Source organism: Hemicordylus capensis, chromosome 4 (genome assembly GCF_027244095.1).
Source record: "Hemicordylus capensis ecotype Gifberg chromosome 4, rHemCap1.1.pri, whole genome shotgun sequence".
In the NCBI taxonomy this organism is placed as follows: domain Eukaryota; kingdom Metazoa; phylum Chordata; class Lepidosauria; order Squamata; family Cordylidae; genus Hemicordylus; species Hemicordylus capensis.
The window spans coordinates 225,558,945-225,579,596 of NC_069660.1; the positions used below are offsets into that span (position 1 = coordinate 225,558,945).

General features: G+C 42.5%; 1 long non-coding RNA gene across 2 annotated transcripts in view; it reads right to left on the reverse strand.

The window, feature by feature from the left end:
* Positions 1-20,220, reverse strand: part of LOC128322253 (uncharacterized) — an 87,244-nt gene extending 67,024 nt beyond the window's left edge. For both annotated transcript variants that reach the window (XR_008305627.1, XR_008305628.1), the window contains exon 1: positions 16,279-20,220. This is a non-coding gene — a long non-coding RNA (uncharacterized LOC128322253). The remainder of the gene's footprint in view (positions 1-16,278) is intronic.
* Between the last annotated feature and the right edge of the window lie 432 nt (positions 20,221-20,652).

Consider the following 20,652-nt stretch of genomic DNA (forward strand, 5'->3'; position numbering starts at 1 on the left):
TCCCCTGGAGCTTCCATAATGCACTGTGCAAGTGTGCATTATAGGAAGCCTCTCAATGCTGGGAGGCTACTTGTGTGGCACCGACACACAAACATTTAGCCTGGTTTTTTGGGCTTGCCACTGTACTGCCCAAAGGAGCTTTTTGGTGCATGTGCAAATAGCTTCAAGATATCACAGTGAGCAAATTCAGCCACTCCAGAGGTGTCTCCATGGTTAGGGATAATTCAAGAAAATAGATTCTCAAGGGCTTATGCCTTGTCATAGCAGGTTTTAGGTATGGTATCTATAATAATGGATAGAGGAGTGTTTTTGAGTTGCATTACTGGTTCACTGGGAATTCTCCAGATTTCTCTGAAGGTGACCACTTGTTCTCACAGAAAGCCAATTCAAAAGTTATGGTCTTCACAGAGAGAAAACAGAAAAATGCTCCTGTTCAATAGTATCTGTTTCCACTAACCTCAAGCTGTGCAGAAGGACACAAGCAGCAAAAATGATTATGAGGCAGAAGGCCTGGACCAGGGAGCTGTCCAGCACAATATGAGTAGCAACAACATGGACTTGGCCACAAGATCTGGACCAACAAGAGAGCTGTCCAGCGAGGTCTGGGCATCAGCAGCTGTTTTTGCAAGGCTAAACAAGGGAGTTCCTTAGACACAGCTGTTGTGCCTGGAACTAACAGGCTCTGATGGAATAATGTTATAGTGGACCTGGCTGCTCCATCACCTCCATCAGGGCCCTGATACAACGCATGCACTTGTGTTTGCCTACTGCTTCTAAGTAAAGCTGGTTTTGATCTGAAGTTGCTCCTTCCAAAGCTGCTCCATTTTGAATCACTAAAACTGTTCCTGGTGTCCTGTAGGTGAAAAAGTCAGGTCTGGAACTAGAGTGGGATCCCAACAAAGGATGTGACAGTCTCCTTGGCTGGGGTCTTATCTGTGGGTAGCAACTTCTGGTTTTCCCTCAGGGGTCCCAGTCTGTGTAAGGGCCTGCTTCTTCTAATTGCAGGAGGACTCTTTAGGTTTATGGTGCAAGGACAGGGAAGTCATGGCAAACAGCAGCAGCTCCATGTGGTTGCTGTAATGTTTGCAGACCTCTGTCAGGTCTCAACAGGATCAGAAGCAAATGACCCCTGACTCCTTACACTCTCTTAATTTGCATGTGGGTTGTCTGAATTTCCCAGAGAGTCTCCATGACAACACCAGGGGCTGCCAGGAATGTATACTGATTCAGAAACTTCATTCAGTAAAGCTAAGTCTATGATAAGGAGCTATGTTTGACCTTTTGCGGCCTCGATATGAAGCTGTAATATTTGAATTGGCCTTGAAAAATGAGTAAAAATAAGGAAGGAAAAGACATACTCCATATTCCTGAAGTATTTCTTTATAAAAAAGTTACCAGGGTAAAGCATGCTCCATTTTCAGGTTATTCCACCCATCACTGATAAGCCTACTTTCTGTCTAGAAAGTACAGAAGAAAACGAGAATACTGGGATACAATCTTTTACAGCAGGAGTGTGAAATTTGATCAAGGTCAAATTGATTCAGGTCGAATTGGGGACAATTTACAGATTTGATCTTGAATGGAATCATCTTCAAAATAGAGGGCCCAATTCAGGGTTGAAAAAAATCACCCCCAGTTCAACTCTAATTGATCTGGGTAATTTGAATGCCATTTTGAGGCTTGTTGTGCTGGAAAACAGGCCTCAAAATGGCACTTTTTCCAGGTAGAGCTCGTCTACCAATTGGTGGGTAGCCTTCCACTCTGGATCAGCCCGTCACTCCGGACTTAGCGCATCAGCCCGCCTTGGAGGATTGGTCTACCCGGTAGACCAGTCCTCCAAGGTGGGCAGATGCATTAACTCTGGAGCAGAGAGCTGGTCTACACGCCAACCCCAATTGGTTGGCAAGCTCTTCCTGGGAAAACAAAGCTCCATTTGAGGCCCATTTTTCCAGCACAAGTCTCAAAATGACATTTGAATCACCCAAATCAATTTGGGTTGAATTGGCGATGATTTGCTTCAACCCTGAATTGGACCCTGAATGGCACGCAGAGCACCCAAATTAATTTGGGTGATTCGAGGGTGATTCATCGAGACAGCTGGCTGTTTTCAATGAATCAATTCAATGATTATACAATTTGATTTGAACTTGAATCAAATCACAACCAATTGGTTTGTACACATCCCCATGATCATCTTTGTGCAGAAAATGTGAAAGAACTTTTATGTAGATTTTTTTTTAGATTTTCCCCACAAAAAGAATCATGTTCAGTGAAGTCAGAGAAGGACATGATATCCCAGAATACAGCTGCACTTTGTAGCTAGAAAGGTCTGTCTAAGACCATGAAGGGGGGAAAATCCAGGATTTTAATGTAACTGTAACTGAGCAGCAGCCTCCCTAAACCACCAATCTCCAAATTTTTTTACCTGAAAAAAGAAGATTGCAGCCCTTTCTAACTCAGCTAAAAATAAATGTGGGAGCAGTGCATCTAGAATGAGAAATACTCATTAAACTAGTTTTTAGAACAGAGGATAATAAATAGCATGTTTTGACAGATACATTTTATGGAAAACTATTGTTGAAGGGGGGAGGGGAAACTATTTTCCTAAGTAATTTTTCTCTTAAAAAATATTTGTGAATATTCTCACCTTTCTAATTTTAAACTTTTCTTAAAGCGGATAGTAGGAGTTTTGCCTGACCATCTGCAAGGTGTGGCAGGGTGTGAATGCATACATCTGCTTTGGAAACACAAAGAAATAAAAGGAACATATTAAAAGCTCTCTCTTGTTTGAGTGTGGAAAACTCAAGCCAGTGGTATACATAGGGAATTTATCTTAGATACTCTCACAATCCAACTGTTTCTTTCCATCTTTCACCTGCTAGTAGCCAGTCTTCTAACTTTGGGAACTTATGTCCAAGGTGGTAATTGGCTCACACAATAAAAGGAAGAGTGAAGCATATTTTTGTTTTGAGAAGATTCACTACACATGATAAAGATGTTGACTGGCCAAGGCAGCTGACCTGGAGATACTGAGAGGCAGAAAGAGATAGAGATGAGACCTTCAAATAGCGTCTTTGACAAATCCAAGATGAGTGCTCTCCCCAGTCCTTTCCTGTTAAGCAGGGGCGGGGGGCATCTTGAATTCAGAGTCCACTTTCTTTTGGGTAAATACAGGTATGGCCTGTATTTAACTTCTATCTTTTAAGGCATTGTCTTAAATTCACCGTTGCCATCTATTTGGGTAAATACGGTACACAATAGAGGTGTTGTATTCGCAGCTCTTTAACTCCCATGGAGAATGAGAGTCTCAGGGAAGGATAGGAATTTCATTTCAAGGAAGAGGGAAAGAGCCCTTTCCTTGATTGGCAAACTGATATCTCTCATGCTGACAATACATTGTGGAAAGGTCATAGTGATTGGAAGTTTGCTCATTACAGAGATAGGTAGATTTATGATTAGTGTGGGCTGCAGGGGGCCTTGCCTGCCTAGTGCAAAACATAAAGACATCACATGTTGCCTAGATAGGTTGGTAGATAGTGAAGGGGAGGAATCAATAACCATGATGCATGTTAGCACCAGTGACACTGGGAAATGATCAGTTACACTGGGAGCCCAATTTAGTTTGCTAGTTTCAAATCCAGGTCTTCCAAGGTTGCATTATTAGAAATGCTACCTCTTTCACATTCAGGGTCAGCTACACAAGTGGAGTTGATGGGGTCTTAATGTGTGGATAAGCAAATCGGATCAGGAGGAAAGGTTTAGATTTGTTAGGCACTGGGGAAAATTAGCAGACACATCAAGTCTATACAACAGGAATGGGCTCCACTTGAACTAAAATGGAACCAGACTTTTGGCCACTCCAGTTCAAATACATATTGTAGAATTGGAACATGTGCATGATTGGATGCAGGGGTGGAGTACCTTGTCTGAATGCAAAGGTGAACACTTGGGGGCTCTTTAGCTTAAACATGCAATGAAGCAGGGACATGAAAAAGATTTAGCAAATTATGTGTGGTATGGAGAAAGTAGACAGAAATTTTTCTTATAATGCTAGAACTTGGGGTCATCTACTGAAACTGATTGACAGAAGATTTGGGACAAAGGTAAATATTTATTCACACAACTAATGAGGATTTCTCCCCCGCAAAATGATCCCTTCCTACAAAAATGAAATGCTGTTTCCACACAAAAATAATTTTTCATGTGCAGCTCTGTATGTGTGTGTCTGTGAGCGCACACCTCCAAACAGAAAAGAACAAGCCATTTTGTTGCAGTATGTTGTTTACATTTTTGCAAGAAAATGGCTTTTCCAATCTTTGCAACCACAGAACGGGACTAGGAATTAAAAGAACATTAAGAAGATGCTGCAACAAGTAGGCTGGATACATTCCTAAAGAGATTTAAGAAAATGGAACAAGAGCCCTGCACTAGAGAAATGGAAACAAAGGCGGCAAGGGCTGGAAGTTTTGAAGATCAGTTCCATTTACTGCTTAGTAATTGATAGAGGCAGTTTACACTCAATTATATGTGTGATCGATAGGTTTATTATTGTTATTTCATTATATTAGGGCTGGGTATGGAGTTGTTGCATACAAATGAAAACCAACACCTTTTATCTGTGTTTCATGTGCTGATATGTCTTAATTCTGCTTGTGAGGATACTGCTAATTAAAATAGTTTGACTTGTAATGAAAAAGAAAGGCTCCTCAAAATGTAACCATTCATGAGATGTAAGAATCTAACAAACCACTATGACATTCATAAAGGGATTTCAGGTTCTTCTTACTTGAAATGAGGAGTTATAGATTGAAGCAACATGTTTTAGAGGAAAAGTTAGATTCTTTCACTGCTAACCAGGTTGTTATTTGTTGCTAGCCTCATAAAAACATTGATTTGGCATATTTAATGTGTTCTTTTATTTTATGGGGAATAGGCTATTCCCACAGAAAACAAGCACACATATATAAGTATTTGCAACTGTGCAATTCCATTAGGGATGGTACTTGAGATGGCATAAGTCTCTGTATATGACAGTTAAGTTCATATGAGCAAGAAACTACCTTAGAAACCAAAATAGCTTTTTTCATTTTTCAAGAAGAAGAAGAAGAAAGGAAATTGCCCTCCAACCAAATATTACAGCTGCTTTCTTTCTTATTTTTTCTCTTAGGGATACTCTGATTACCAGATCATGTGATTATAAAATAAGCAGTTGTGCAGCCATAATGGTTATTGATAGTTATATGTTAGTTAAAACTGATTCATGTCGTGACTTGATGATTCACATATTGAAGGGAAGGGAGAGACTTCTAGTCTGTTCTCTGACATTTGCTTTCCACTTGCTGGAAGATTTTGACATGGGCTTATTGAAGAGCAAGGGATTTCCTATTAGTATTCTGAGGTAATACAGTGTTTTGAGAGGACTATCATTTCCCCAGCACCAAATCCATTTACAAGCCCTACAAAGCTCGGAGCCAGTAGTTCACTGTTTTCAACAGTAGTAACATTCACCATCTCTGACTCTCATGCATTGGTGATGAACGTGGTAGCAGATATCTAGAAACTGTTGGCCCATTTAATATTTTACAGCACTTGAGGCTGGAACTAAAGATTGGGGGGACTTCATGTTAGGATTAGGGAACTTCTGGAATTTTTTAAAAATTGTATTTGATAGAATAATGTTGATTGCTGAATATCATTGTTCAAAGCTAGGGTTAGAATTAGCTGTCATAATTGTGATCACCCTAGCCTTTAGGGTCCATATATCTTGCATCAGAGGGTTGCTCCAGATGTTCTGAGAACTAGGAATTTCTGGGTACCCATGAGAGTGGCAAAAGCATACCACTGTCTGCTTCAGACAATACTTTGCACAAGAATATTGCTGCATAGGTTGCTGGTTGTTATTTTGCAGTTTGATTATGTGTTTATTGTGTTTGCCTATCTTTTCCCCCTAACCGTAATTTGAAAACATGAATAAGTATGTTTAAAAGACTATTATGTACTTTTGCTATCCAGAAGTAGTAAAGGGCAAGCTTGTATACATGTAAGATATGGTTACAAATAGACTTTTTGACGACTATAAGAATTCAAAAAGTGGTGGCAAAGGACGCAACACACCATATTAATACAAATACAGTGAATATTTATATATCACTTTTCAACAAAAGTTCCCAAAGCAGTTTATATAGATATAAATAAAAAAAACAAAATGGCTAAATAAAACCCCTGTCCTTAAAGGGCTCACAATCTAAAAAAGACACAAGATAGCCACCAGCAACAGCCACTGGAGGGATGTTGTGATGGGCTTGGAGAGGGCCAGTTGTTCTCCCCCTGCTAAATAAAGTGAACCACCAGTTAAAAAAGTTGCCTCTTTGCTCAGTTAGCAGGTGACATGGGAACACAGTGATGACTTCTCCCACCCTGTTGCTTCCACGGCCTCTTTCTCTAATCTCAACATCACCTTTTTAAAAACAAAGTAGACTGCAGGTTTGTTTCATATCAGATGGGGAAGGGCAAAAAGGACCGAGAGAAATTCTTGTCTGTAATAATGGATGGAGGGGATTAAAGAGAGTGTGAGTTACTGTATCCTCCTTGGCAAGAGTGTCTCTTTGTACCTTGCATGCTGACCTGCCTGCTCTAGGATGACCCCCCGCCCCGACTCCTTGCAGACAGGGAGCGGCTGGGCCAAGGCGGCCTCCTTGCAGGACCATGATAAAAGCAACAGTGAGTGCATCATTTTCTGTTTTCTCTTAACTTTGCAACACTAAATAATACATCCAGAAAGTGAGTAGCATACCACAAATGGTTTACCTTCCCTGCCCATCTTTCAGATAACCAAATCTGCAAGTCACACATCCACTGTAGTAGGCCCATGGTTGCTTCTGCTATATTAAAATGAAATTAAAAGAAAAAAAGAATACTGGGAGGGAAGGAACCAGTAATTAAAGCTTCCCTCTTTGGGAAACAAACTGACAATAAAAGGCAGATAAGGGGCATTTAGGAGGCTTATGCATCAGTATTTAGGGGCATTTAGGAGGCTTCAAATTTAGGGGCATTTAGGAGGCTTATGTATCAATATAACCCCAGTCACACTCAACAGGAAGCTATAGAACAGGCTAAACCTGCAAAAGAAGCTTTTATCAAAGGCCTAATAACCATTGAAATTGTCTGTAACACTTTACCTGTCTGCATTGGACAGATTGGTCTGCAATTTCATTGTATCAAAAAAAAGTTGCCACAAATCAGGTCTGAGAAACAATGGAGAAATAATACAGACAACACTGGAATGCAGTGATTTGTCAACAATGGAATCTGATTTATCTGTAAAAACGGAGTGAATAAAAGATGGTACTTCTGGAATAAAGACATCACAGAGTCCTCACAAGCTATGCAAAAATCATATGTTTTGGTCTGTGTTGGTCCATTACGAAAGAAATGCAAAAGCTATGGTAAGGTATTACCTTTATTAGGACATCAGTGGTAAGCAAGCTTGCTCTCTACTTTGTTGATATTTTAGTTGTTCCTAGTAAAGGGAGTAGCTCATTCTTATTTGAGAGATGATAGTATGACATTTTTCTGTTTGCCACATCATACTTTACTTTTAAGGAACGTATATAAAATGCCTGGTTTGATGCTAAAGTACTGAAGGGAAGCTGCAGAAATTTCCATACAGACATTTCCTCAGCAGCTCATAGAAACTGAATTCCAAGTGACAGGGGAAGGGTTTCTTTCATTTGGACCACAAACAACATGCATTCCTGTAAACCCATGGAGCTTTCTGATAATCTTTTGCAGGTGGCCAGATTTCTTTTTTTAAAAGTTTAACAGTATACTAAACAGGAAGACAAATATTTCCTCTGTTTGTATCTTATGCATTTACTCATTTACTAAAGTAATATATCTTTTTAAATGTCACTTTTAAAGCAAAGCCCTTGAGTACTGATAAACGAAAAGAAAATGCTTGACATATAACTTCCAAGAATCTCTGTTCCACAAGCTTTGATGGATCAGATCCAATGAATAAAAATTGGCTTTATGGTTCTCGTATGGGATGATTCGTATAAACAGAGTTAGTCCAGATACATGGCACCATCTTAGAATCTTTCCTTTGAACCCTGCTGGTGGATTTAAAATCTTCTGACTCTAGCTGACCACCACGAGAAGCAGGATATTGGACTAGATGATTATTTGGTGCAATCCAGCTTGGCTCTTTGTATGATATGGAGCAAATTTGCTGAAATATATTTACTTTGATAGATCTTCAGTCCTGATTTACTTTACTTCCAGGATTATGGCCATGTTCTAAGAATGTTTCCTTCATTGGGGATACAGAATGGAATGATCTGGTTACGGTTGCGAGCTCGTCTGGTGGTGACTCAGGACTGGGCTTTCTCTGTGGCTACCCCAGGGCTTTGGAATATTATCCCTGCTGAAGTAAGAGCATCTCCTTCTATGTTTGTTTTTAGGAAGACTCTCAAGACTTCCCTGTTCTCACAAGCTTTTAATTAGAATTTTAATAATTTTGTTTTATACTGTTTTTATCGTATTTTATATATTTTAACCTGTGGTTTTTATGTTGGGATTTGTACACCACCTAGAGATTTATATATCAGGTGGTATAAATATATGATAAACAAACAAACAAAATGATGATGTCATAAGATGTTATAACTGCCCTGGAAGATAACATGTTTGTATCATGATCCTTTCTTATGATAGGGAAAGGTGGTTAAACTTGATGACTTCAAGTTTTGTACTATTATTTGATAATATTAGATAGTTTCTCCTCTAGTAATTTCTGGTTAAGTCCAAATTATTCCAATTCCACTTCCATTTTCATACAACCTGGCCTGGGGAAGGCCTCACTCTATTCTATAGAGAAATGCAAAATCTGAGGTGTTTCCAACTGATGAGTTAGTCACACAATTTTATTTTTCTTTCTTTCTTTTTTTAAACCAACCAACCAGGAGACAGTGACATTGTGCCTGCTGAAACAGGTGTTACAGACCCTTCCACACTGATGTGTGCAGAGGAAAGCTGGTCTTGTGGTAGCAAGCATGACTTGTCCCTTAGCTAAGCAGGGTGTGCCTTGCCATATGAATGGGAGACTTGATGTGTGAGCACTATAAGATATTCCCCTTGGGGATGGAACCTGCTCTGGGAAGAGCAGAAGGTCCCAAGTTCCCTCTCTGGCATCTACAAGATAAGGCTGAGAGAGATTCCTGCCTGCAACCTTGGATAATCGATTGCCAGTCTGTGTAGACAATAATGAGCTAGATGGACCTATGGTCCGACTCTGTATATGGCAGCTTCCTATGTTTCTAAAACAACATATGTGGTTGCAGAACAGGGCTAGTGTCCTGCTACTTAAAATCGCACAATCACAGTTGTGGACGTAGCGTCACACAACTGTCATAGCACAGCTCTAGGTAGCAGCACATCAGCTCAGTCCTGCAACACAGCTAGCATTATTTTAGATGTGCACAATGCAATACTGTGCAGAATGTCAGCCTGTACTACCAGGTTCAAAAGATTACAAGGCCTTCCTGCTAACCAGGCAAAGTGGCAGCTCTATTCTTCAGGCCTGCACAACATCAGGCCCAGGGGCTGGATTCAGCCCACAGGGACTATTTTACTGGCCTCTAGGTATCCTGCTGCAACACTGATTGAGCAGGGACAGGAGCTATTTTATGGCTACTATCCTTGGTTAAAACCATGGGTCCATTGACAGGGGAAATAGATTCGACCACAAATAGCTAATAATGTTTTTAATTGTAATACAATGATGTGCTAAAAATTGACCTTGGCCCCTGCATGCCAAGTTGTGGATGGTTCCGGCCCACCAGGGCATTGGAATTGTGTAGCCTTGATTTAGCAGAAAAGAGCATTGTTCCCATTCAGCTCAGGACAGCATGTCTGCAGTGGCTGCTGATGGTGTGTTTCTTTTTAGATTGTGAACCTCTTTGTACAGGGAGTCATTTTTTCCATTCCTGTTTGCTATGTAATCTACTTTGAGAACCCTTTTTTTAATGTTGAAAAGCATTGACGACGACGACGATAATAATGTAGTTAAGGGAATTACAGGAGGTATACTTTTTTCACCCTGGATGAAAATCTGCACCTGCTGAAATATCATCTACACAATGTTTAAAGGTGCAGGAGTCTTCCTGTTTTTATCTGTATCTGGGTATCCTGAAGAGCAGGGGCATGGGGACAATGGAGCAAGGGGGGACAACTATCCCTTGACCTCTGCACGGAGGCAGGGAACGGAGCTCCCAGTTAGTGATTCAATGAAACACTGACTGGGGAAACACATGACTGGCTCTGCCCCCAGTAATGGCCATGCCCCCAGTGTCTGACATAGGATGCAGTGGGTGTGGCTTGGGGGAACTACAAATAGAAAGGGGCGGGGGAGCTGCCAGCAGTAGTTCATCCTCAAGCCTCAGACAAACTCCCTACGCCCCTGCTGGAGAGAAAAGGCAAACTAGGACCCATATTGCAGATTGAGATTTAAGGTGGATCAGAACTAGGATTGCCTCTGGCCCAGCAACAGTTTCTGGTTCTATGGCTGAACCAGGGCAGCCTGGTTCTGTGGCTGCTGTGGTTGTGTGAGGCTGGACTTCCAGCTGAACCAGGAGTAAAGGAGAACAAGTGCATGGTGAGCTCAGTTTCCTGGATGCAAGTGATGCATCTGCATGGCCAACATGTGTGTGATTAGGTGGTGCTTGTGCAAGTCACCAGAGGCCTTCTTCTTGACTGCCCTCCTGCTGTCACTCACCAGTTGATGCTGGCAGAGAGAACAGCAGAACATGCACCCTTCGGTTAATCGGAAATGGCCTCTGATATAAGGATTATAACATACTAGGTCCATAGTGAATCACATTGCTAGTAAAAATGGTGGTTCACACAGGTTATGTATTATCAACTAGTGGCAATACAGTTGTGGCCATTGGAGAATTGTATCTGATCTGAAACAGATCCTTTGGATAAAACAGTGATGAAAATAACTTATGCCATATAATTTAATTTGAGTCATCCTTGCTTTTTTATAACACTGAAATCAAGCCCAAAGTAATTTTATATTTTCAGCTGAAACTAATAAGAAGTGATTTATTAGATTTTTAAGTATTTTTAGGTTAACTTGACATTTAGATAATATTGTTTTCTCTATCTATATACTTGCTTGCCTTGAGAACTTGTAGGTCTTAAACCTTTATATTAACCCTTTCATAACAGTACAATTTATGTTCAAAATGAGTTATATTGAAAGTCATGATGCAATGGTATCTGTTGAAAGACAGGCTAGGGTCAGGTTCAGAGCAAGCAAAAGAGGATCAAAACAGAGCAGAGCTATGGTTGAGAATAAGTTGGCAGAAAGGCAAGGCGAGGCAGTCTGTGTTGCTATGCCGCAGCAAGGTAAGTTGCCAGCCCCCCGCGGGTTCCTCAGGTCACTTGGTTTAACTGGACTGATAAGCAGCAGTACCATCTCTGGCCAGCATTAGGGAGGCACTGCAGCACAAGTAAGATCAGGCTAGTAATTCCTTCAGCCTGTGAGCCACTCGGGTGGTGCAGGAAGTAAGGCACCTGGGCTCTACTGCATGAGTCCCTGGTTCAACTTCCAAGGCAACTTGTACTCATTTTCTAAGTGCAGAATAGTACAAAGTATTACAGGCCCAACTGACCACCACCATATTTATTTATTTATTTATATACTTAACATATTTTAATACTGCCTGATATGTACATCTCTAGGCGGTGTAAAAATTTTTAAATAATACTTAAAAGTCAACATAGATTAAAATACACAAGACACGATAAAAAAAATAGTATAAAACAGTTATTACAACAAATTATTAAAATTAATTCTAATTAAAAGCTTGCGAGAACAGGAAAGTCTTGAGGGTCTTCCTGAAAACAAACAGAGAAGCAGATGCTCTTATTTCAGCAGGGAGCATATTCCCAAGCCCTGGGGCAGCCACAGAGAAAGCCCAGTCCTGGGTTGTCACCAAACGAGCTGGTGGCGACCGTAACTGGACCTCTCCAGAAGATCGTAACAGGCGGCAAGGTTTATGACAAAGGAGGCACTCTCTTAAATAGCCTGGACCCAAGCCATTAAGGGCTTTATAGGTAATAACCAACACTTTGTATTTCATTTGGAAACATATTGGCAGCCTGTGCAATTCTTTCAAAACCAGTGTTATATGGTCCCTTAGTGTTGTCCCAGAGACCAGTCTGACTGCCACATTGTGTAGCAATTGTAATTTCCAGACTACGTACAAAGGCAGCTCCATGTAGAGTGCATTGCAGTAGTCAAGCCTGGAGGTTACCAGCATATGTACCACTGTTTTAAGGTCATTTACCTCTAGAAATGGATGCAGCTGATGTATCAGACGAAGCTGATAAAAAGCGCTCCTGGCCACTGCCTCAACCTGAGAAACCTGGGAGAGCTTTGGGTCTAGGAGCACTCCCAAGCTTTGTACCTGATCTTTCAGGGGGAGTATAACCCCATCCAGAACAGGCAGATCTAAATCACCTCTCAGGTCCAGACCTCCTCCAGACAGGCATTTAGGGAAGATATGCAGTTTCCTGATGAGGTCGACATGGAGAAGTAGATCTGGGTGTCATCAGCATATTGATAACACCCTGCACCAAACCTCCTGATGGCTTCATGTAGATGTTAAGAAGCATTGGAGACAGTATGGAGCCTTGTGGAATGCCACACTTTAGTTCTCACTTTGCAGAACAACAGTCTCCAAGCAACACCATCTGGAATCTACCAGAGAGGCAGGAGCAGAACCACTGTAAAACAGTGCCACCCAATCCCACCTCCCTCAGGTGGTCCAGAAGGATACCATGGTCAATGGTATCGAAAGCTGCAGAGAGATCCAAAAGGATCAGAGTCACACTCCCTCTGTCAATAGCCAGTTGGATATCATCCATCAGGCCAACCAAGGAAGTCTCAACCCCATAGCCCATATGTAAGCCAGTTTGAAATGGGTCTAGATAAACTGCATCAACAGCTGCCTGGAGCTGAGAGGCCACCACTCACTCAATCACCTTGCCGAACCATGTGATTATTCTGATGGTGTGGTTTTGTTTTCAGTGTTTTGCTGGTGGCCACCACCCAGCTTTGAAACTCCCTCCATCCTCAAATCTGACAAATCATGAGCTAGAGAATTGAGCCATCTATATATTAAAATTATTATTATTATTACATTTTATATCCCGCTCTTCCTCCAAGGAGCCCAGAGTGGTGTATTACATACTTAAGTTTCTCTTTCACAACAACCCTGTGAAGTAGGTTAGGCTGAGAGAGAAGTGACTGGGCCAGAGTCACCCAGCAAGTCTCATGGCTGAATGGGGATTTGAACTCGGGTCTCCCCAGTCCTAGTCCAGGACTCTAACCACTACACCACGCTGGCTAATGATAATGTAGTCCATGGCAATGATAAATGATAATGTAGTCCATGGCAAATGGTATGTGGCAAGCCCCGCCCCACTACAACCCAGCCACAACCAATGAAAACTGCCCCCGCTGCAGTTGCAACCAATGAAAACGTGACCCGCCAAGGAGAGCCTTTTGTCTCACTACCTTCTCTCAACCTCCTGTCTCACATGCTGCCTCTTTGCACGCTGGCTCTGAGGGGAAGAGGTGGTCTTCCCTCACCCCCAAGCGGTAAGTGGGACGTGCTTCTCTCCCTTCTGCTGACTGAGGCGAGAGGTGCACTGGCTCTGAGAGGAAGGGGTGGCAACCCTGACCCCCCACCACCATGTGGCAACTTGAAGGGAAGGGAGGAAAAAAGACGGAGCCCATGTGGGCATTATCATAAGCCTTTCTTAAAAGATTGGCTCACCCGTGGCAAGCCAAAGTGGAGCAACTCTCCCAGGAATAGAACAGCCACAACAAATGCCTGTGAGCCCCCTTTGCAACTGCTGTGGGAGCCAGGGCTACAAAGTAGAGAAAGCCCAGCACAGCTCCACTGCTCTGCGTCCTGTTGGCTATGGTCGCCAGCATCATGCCTGTCAGCAGGAGGAGCTGGAGCTGCTGTTGCTGTGCTTACATAAATTAAGGATGCAGAGCAATACAGCAGGGGCTGTGGTAGGGGCATGGCAATGAAATGTGTATGTGTGTGGGTGTGAGAGAGATATTCCCTCAAGCAGAACCATGTGATCCCCCCTTTTTAGGGAGAGTAGAGCAACTTAATAACACACACACACGAGAGCGAGCGAGCAGTGCGACGCCCCTCATACTTGCAGGGGGCAGCAGTGAAGCCCCAAATGTAAAACACATGGCCCTCCCCCCACACTCAAGGGAGTGGGGATTACAGGGGAAGCACCTGAGTGCGAGACTATCACCACACTAACAGTCTCCCTTCTGTATGTGTCTCCCCCACACACATAGGATAAGGGCATCTGAGAGAGATCCCAACAAAAACACAGCATGGGTGGAGGAGAGGTTACCCAAGAGGGAACAGGAATTGGTGCTTGAGACAGCTACACATGGGATGGTAATGCAACCCTCTCCAGGTCCCAGTCTAACATGCTACACATTGACACAAGCCCCTGTGCACTCAGAGTGGGACCTTTGCAATGACAGCGCTCCTTGAAGCACCCTTCCTTTCCTTGCTGGCAAAGGAGAGCAGCCAACTCCTGTGAGCAGGGGCTTGCGAGACAACCAACAAAGGAGAGAAAGAGAAAAAGAAAGAGAAAATATGGAAGAAGGAAGGATAGAACCAGAAATAAAAAGAAGGGAGGGAAAGAGTGAAATAAAAGAAGAAAGAGGGGGAAAGAGAGAGTATATGGAAAGGAATAAACAAGGGAGGGGAAGAGAGATAGAAGGAGAGAGAGAAAAAGAGGAAGAACGAGTGGAGGAGAGAGAAAGAGAAACAAGTGGTTCTAGTAGGAACTAATCAGCCTACTTTCCTTTCACTGTCTCTACAACTGGACTAAATGTGGTTCAAATTGAGGTCCACAAGTTAGATCTCTTGCACCTCAAATGTTCATGCGTTCGCCATCTTGGACTGGAGTGGACGACATAATCACAAACTACACTATTGAGGTGTCCCTGTGTGTCACTCACTACAACTGTACCAAATTTGATTCAAATCAGCTACACAATCCCCAAGATAGTGCACTTGTGCTTCAAGAGTTCATATGTCCACCATCTCGGATCAGGGTGGATGACATCATCACATAGCATGCCATTAGGGCATCCTTATGTGTCCCTACAGCTGTAGCAAATTTGGTTCAAATCGGTTAAGTGATTCACAAGTTAGCCCACTTGCGCCTCAAAAATTTACGCATCCACCATCTTAAATCAGTGTGGATGACATCATCACAAGCTATGCCATTGAGGTGTCCCTATGTGTCCCTACAACTGTACCCGATTTGGTTCATATTGGTCCAGGCGTTGCAAAGTTGGGGGGGGGGCACACGGATGGACACAGACACACAGACACAGACACAGAATGCCGGGTGATCTCATAACACAAGCCTACTGGAAAGTAGGCTAAAAAGGGAGGGGAAGAGAGAAAGAAAAAAGGGATAGGCTAAGAGAGCAATAAAGTACTAGTGGCACAGATGCTCTGCGTAGGTTAAAATAGTACATTACTATTGTGGCAAAGGAACCACTTCCCTGGCTCCTTCACATACTATTGAAATAACTTACAGCTAAAAGAATGATGTGGCTGGGACCAATGATGTGCTTCCTTTCTACATGAACAAACTCAGTCCCCAGGGAGCCTGATGCTGGTGTTACACCGCAATGCAAAGAGATTTGGGGGTGGGATTCAAACCTTTATTGCTTCATAGTTCAGCAGATACTTTTACAAACTTGTTGCTCTCTGTCTGGGCCAACAGTAGAACTATTCTGGCACCCTTTCCCCAGAGTTCCACCATGCTTTCCTTTTTAAAGTGATAGTACCATATTAACAATTAATACCATAGTAACCCATCACCTTCAGTGGCGCAGTGGGGAAATGCTTGACTAACAAGCAGAAGGTTGCTGGTGCAAATCCCCGCTGAACTATATCGGGCAGCAGCAATATAGGAAGATGCTGAAAGGCATCATCTCATACTGCGTGAAAGGAGGCAATGGTAAACCCCTACCAAAGAAAACCAGAGGGCTCTGTGGGCGCCAGGAGTCGAAATCAACTTGACGGCACACTTTACCTTACTTTTACCATAGTAACTATTAATACCAACAAAGCCTTAACCAACCTGAATTACATTTCAATTCCTTTCACACACAGTGTACATTCATTCTCTCTACTTGACCATTACCTTCAGGATGATACGGTGTAGTGTGGGAGGAGCTGATGTTGCAATAATGTGATGTCTTTTGAAAAGATGGTTTTCACATTCTGTACCTTGATCATGATGTAATCATTTGGGAAAAACCAAATCTCGGAATAAAATCATGGAAGATTTTGTCCGCTAATGTCCTCCCAGACTAATTGATAGTAGGATATGCCTGCACAAATCTTGTAAATGATACATCAGAACTAAGATATATTCATATTCTCTAAATGCAAGAAATCAATAGATACTAAGTCAAAAGGCTCTGAAGTAACAATATTCATTACGGGGGCTTTATCAGAGTAATGAGATTTCTTTTGTTTGACACAACTGCTAATATTAATAATATAGTGTTCAATTGCTTTCCTCATTTGTGGCCAATAGAACTGTTCCCTAACCAAGGCAAAGACCAGTTTACAACCAAGATGTCCCATTTCCTCATGAAGTTCATAATATACTTGGGTCTCATATTTTTTGTGGTAACACAAGTTGATTCCTTGACTTTGACTTGAGGGATATAATAAGCCCTCAGCATTCACTTACAATCAGTGCCATTCCTACAATAAAACAAGACTTCCCTTAGTCTGGGCAGAGTTGGTGAGCTTGTGCCCCAAAGCCTCCTGCAGTAGGATGTAAGAAATGTCAGGAATCTATTTTTTGGACTGCTCAGGGTTCTTCCAGCTAGATGGGATGCAGCGTACAGTCCACGTCTTCCTCAAACCTGTTCACAACCACAGGACTGCAGGTCACAGCCATCACCCAAGATATAGTGCCCTCTCCATGGCTATCTGTGGCTTGTTTCCTTGGTCCAAAACAGAGAACCAGGTTTTGCCCCCTAATCCATTAAGCACATCCTGAATTCGGGGAATGTGCTGCCTATCTGATATTGTCTTCCTGTTCAGTTCCAAATAGTCCATGCAGAGATGGAGGCTCCCATCTTTCTTCCAAACACAGAGCACTGGAGATGAGTTTGACTTTGTATTGTATTCTTTGCCAAGGAAGTCTTGCAGATATTCCTTTACTTCTTTATATAATGGGTGCAGGATTGAGAAGTATGTTTTCTGAACCGGTTGTTGGTCATGCAGGTTGATATGTATTGGCAGTGTGGGAATCTGTCCCAGGTCTCCCTCATCGCTGGAAAATGTTCCTGATTCTTCTTTCAGCATCTTTTGAGTGACTTCCCTCTGTAGGTTTGAGAGGTGACTTAGATCCACAGCTTGTTCAAACAACTGGTTCCTCTTCTCCCTTCATCTGATGGGATTCAGAATGTGTAGGCCTGTTGTTATTGACTTTCATTACTTGAAATATTTTCAGTCCCTGAATATCCACTGGAGTTTCAGACTTGATTTGGTGGAGACTTCCCAGTAGGGTTTTTCCTCTTAATATCATGTTTTGTGGTATTACTAATTGGGATATTTACTTGGCAGGGTGCTCTTCTTGGTATCCAGACCACTGTTTCTTCAAGGTACAGGTCCTCAGGCCACAATGCAGTTGGGTCTGGTTCAAATATAGTAGTCAGGCTTTCCTGGTGAGGCTGTACATGGGCCCAACACTTCACATATATTATCTTTTCTTTAGGAATCCATACATCCCTTTCCCCTACCTTAAGGCCAAATAATTGATTAGAATTGTTGCCTCTAATGAGGTTTCTAGTAGTTCTCTAAGCTTCCTCAGGGGAATTCCTGGAAGATTATCCTTTGCTCAATGTGTAAACAGGTTTGACGTTGAACTGGTTCGGATCGACTGTTTAGGGTCAAAACAGACTGAACCCCCCTGGCCAGTTCAGGGGGTTTGCGGTTTTAAAAAATAATTTTAACTTCTTTTCCAAACTTACCCCCTCTGAGGGAGTTATCCGAGGTGGGGGGGTTCCGCATGGAGGTTCCCCCACCCCCACGCCTCCCTTAGTTGCAAAATCAGCCATCCTTCAGCCCATTTTTGGGCCCTTCCCCTGGTGTGGTGGCCATTTTGGAGAATGCCACACCTGTGTAATGGGCCTCTGCATGGCTGGTCAAACTCAAACTCAAACCAGCCAGTTCCATGTACACCCCTACTGGCTAGACAACATGGACACGTGCCCCTGTACACCATAAATCTGGGGTTTTGACTTGCTTGAGGAAGCACCAAATAATACATTTCTTTCCCATCAAGTGGACCATTCTGGCTTTCTGCTTAGGGGTGAGATGGCAGGCATAAGTAGCTCCTGTCACATCCAGTTGTACAGGCAGGATCCTGGCCATGTGCTTGTTTTGACTCTGGGACTGTCCTGTCTGAGTGCTCACTTCCGGTCCCTTTGGAATAATCTTCTGCCATTTTCTGCCTGAGTATTTTTTTTCTGAGGTAACCTCTTGGCATGATATCCTGACTAGTAGTGATCCTCATTTCCACATGGAAAAAAATGATTGCATGTGTTCCGTTGTCCAGTCTGTTGGCAGGTTCTGCAACCTCTCCTTTGATACTGGCTATCAGTGTCTCTTATATTCCTATAGTTTGCATGTTGGTTGGCACTCTGAACAGCTTGCTTTAAAAGGTTGACTTCAGTTTTAATCTCTTTAATTTCTTCAAGGCTGGCTTTCAGTTCCTTCATCTCATTCAGCAAGGAATTGCTCTTTCGCTTGGGTAGTATTAATACTGCACTCCCCTCAGGCTCAGGTTCTAGAAGCAGGTGTGGTACAGTTAGAGTTTTCCTAGTCTTAGCCGGGGTCCTGGTTCCCCATTTCTGGTTATTTTCTCATTCCTTACTGACAACCATGTTCAGGTTTTCAAATAAAAGTTCATCAGTGATCTGGCTATCCTTTAAATGAGGTTGCATCAAGATCCAGACATTAATACTCTTAAGTTCTGTCAGGAAGGAGTGGAGTAACATATTTTGTACAAGGGCAGGGTCATACTTTAAGCCAGAGTCTGCTTCCTGTGAGGCAAACAGAATTTTTTTGGTCTCAAAACCATTAGTCTGACTAGGAAATCCTGGGGTGTCTCTTGGGGCTATTACACTGCTTTTGACAAGGAAAAATACAACTCTGTTGTATCTTTTTCCTTGTGGTAGGATCTCATAATGTGTCTCAGTTTTGCTAGGCCGAGATCTCCTTCCAGATAGCTTCTGAGGTTGTTTGCAGGGAAATAGCCTTAATGACGGCTTCTTTTTCCCCCCTTTCTCACTGTAATCCTTTTGGATTCTAGCTTCAATCTGATAGGCCAAGCTGGTAAAATCCAGTCTGTCCTTTTGCAGAGGGTTACCTATCTGTCGTTATCTTAACATCTTTCCTCTGTTTTGGTTCCACTCCCACAAGTGATTTTCTCTCCTCTAAGAGTTTCATGTCTATCTCCTTCATTTCCCCCCCTGGAGCTGATATATTCTAATAGTTTTGCTTTCTCGATATTGTTTCTGTAGTTCCTTCTCTTTAGTTGCAGACTAAAGTTCAGACTTTAGTTGAACTCCTCAATCTGATTCTTCACCTTCAATGTGGATAGGCCCTCATCTTCCAATTCTCTTTTTTCAGCACTATTCAAATGCTGCACTACATATCTGAGTAAAGCAAAATGGCTCTTGCTTGCAATCTTAGAACTGTTTGGCCCAGAAATGTTCAAGGAGTCATACACTTCTTTTAACTGCTCCTCCTGCAGTTTACAAAAGTCCTTCCACCTCCATAAGCAGGCTTTCTAAATCATTACTAGCCATAATGCCTCTTGCCAGTGCCGTTCTTAACAAGGCCCCATTTACTGCATTATGGTCTTCAGAAATTCCCTCTTGTACTTGTTCCTCCCGAACTGGATAAGTGCATCTGTTGGGGGTGAAGTCTGTTAAATTCACCCTCCTGCCTAGCTCGCCAAAATGTTATACCACAATGCAAGGAGATTGTGGTGGGGGCGGGGGTCAAACCTTTATTTCTTCACAGCTCAGCAGATACTTTTACAAGCTTGCTGCTCTTTGACTAGGCCAACACTAGAACTATTCTGGATTTCTCCCTCCCCTTTTCTAGGGTTCCACTAGGCTTTCTTTTTAAAGTGACAGTACAATATTAACAATTACTACCAACAAAGCCTTAACCAAACTCCTTCAATTCCTTTCACCCTGGCATGGAAGGCACCACATAAGCACACCTGCCAACATATCCCTATTTTCCCATTCACCAGAATGGGAATGGGACATTTTGGCAGGTATGAATTGCATTCTCATAGGTTCCTTTATCCATATATTGCAGAGTGAAGAGTATGGAAAAAAGTCAAGGGGAAGCAGCTCCAGGTTCCTGTGGTAACACATGAACTGGCCTTGAGTATCTTTGGGAAATGATGTAAAACATTTTAATCCCAGCTATTATTTCGAGGCCAGGAAGGAACAAAGCTTTTTTAGTGATTTAAAAA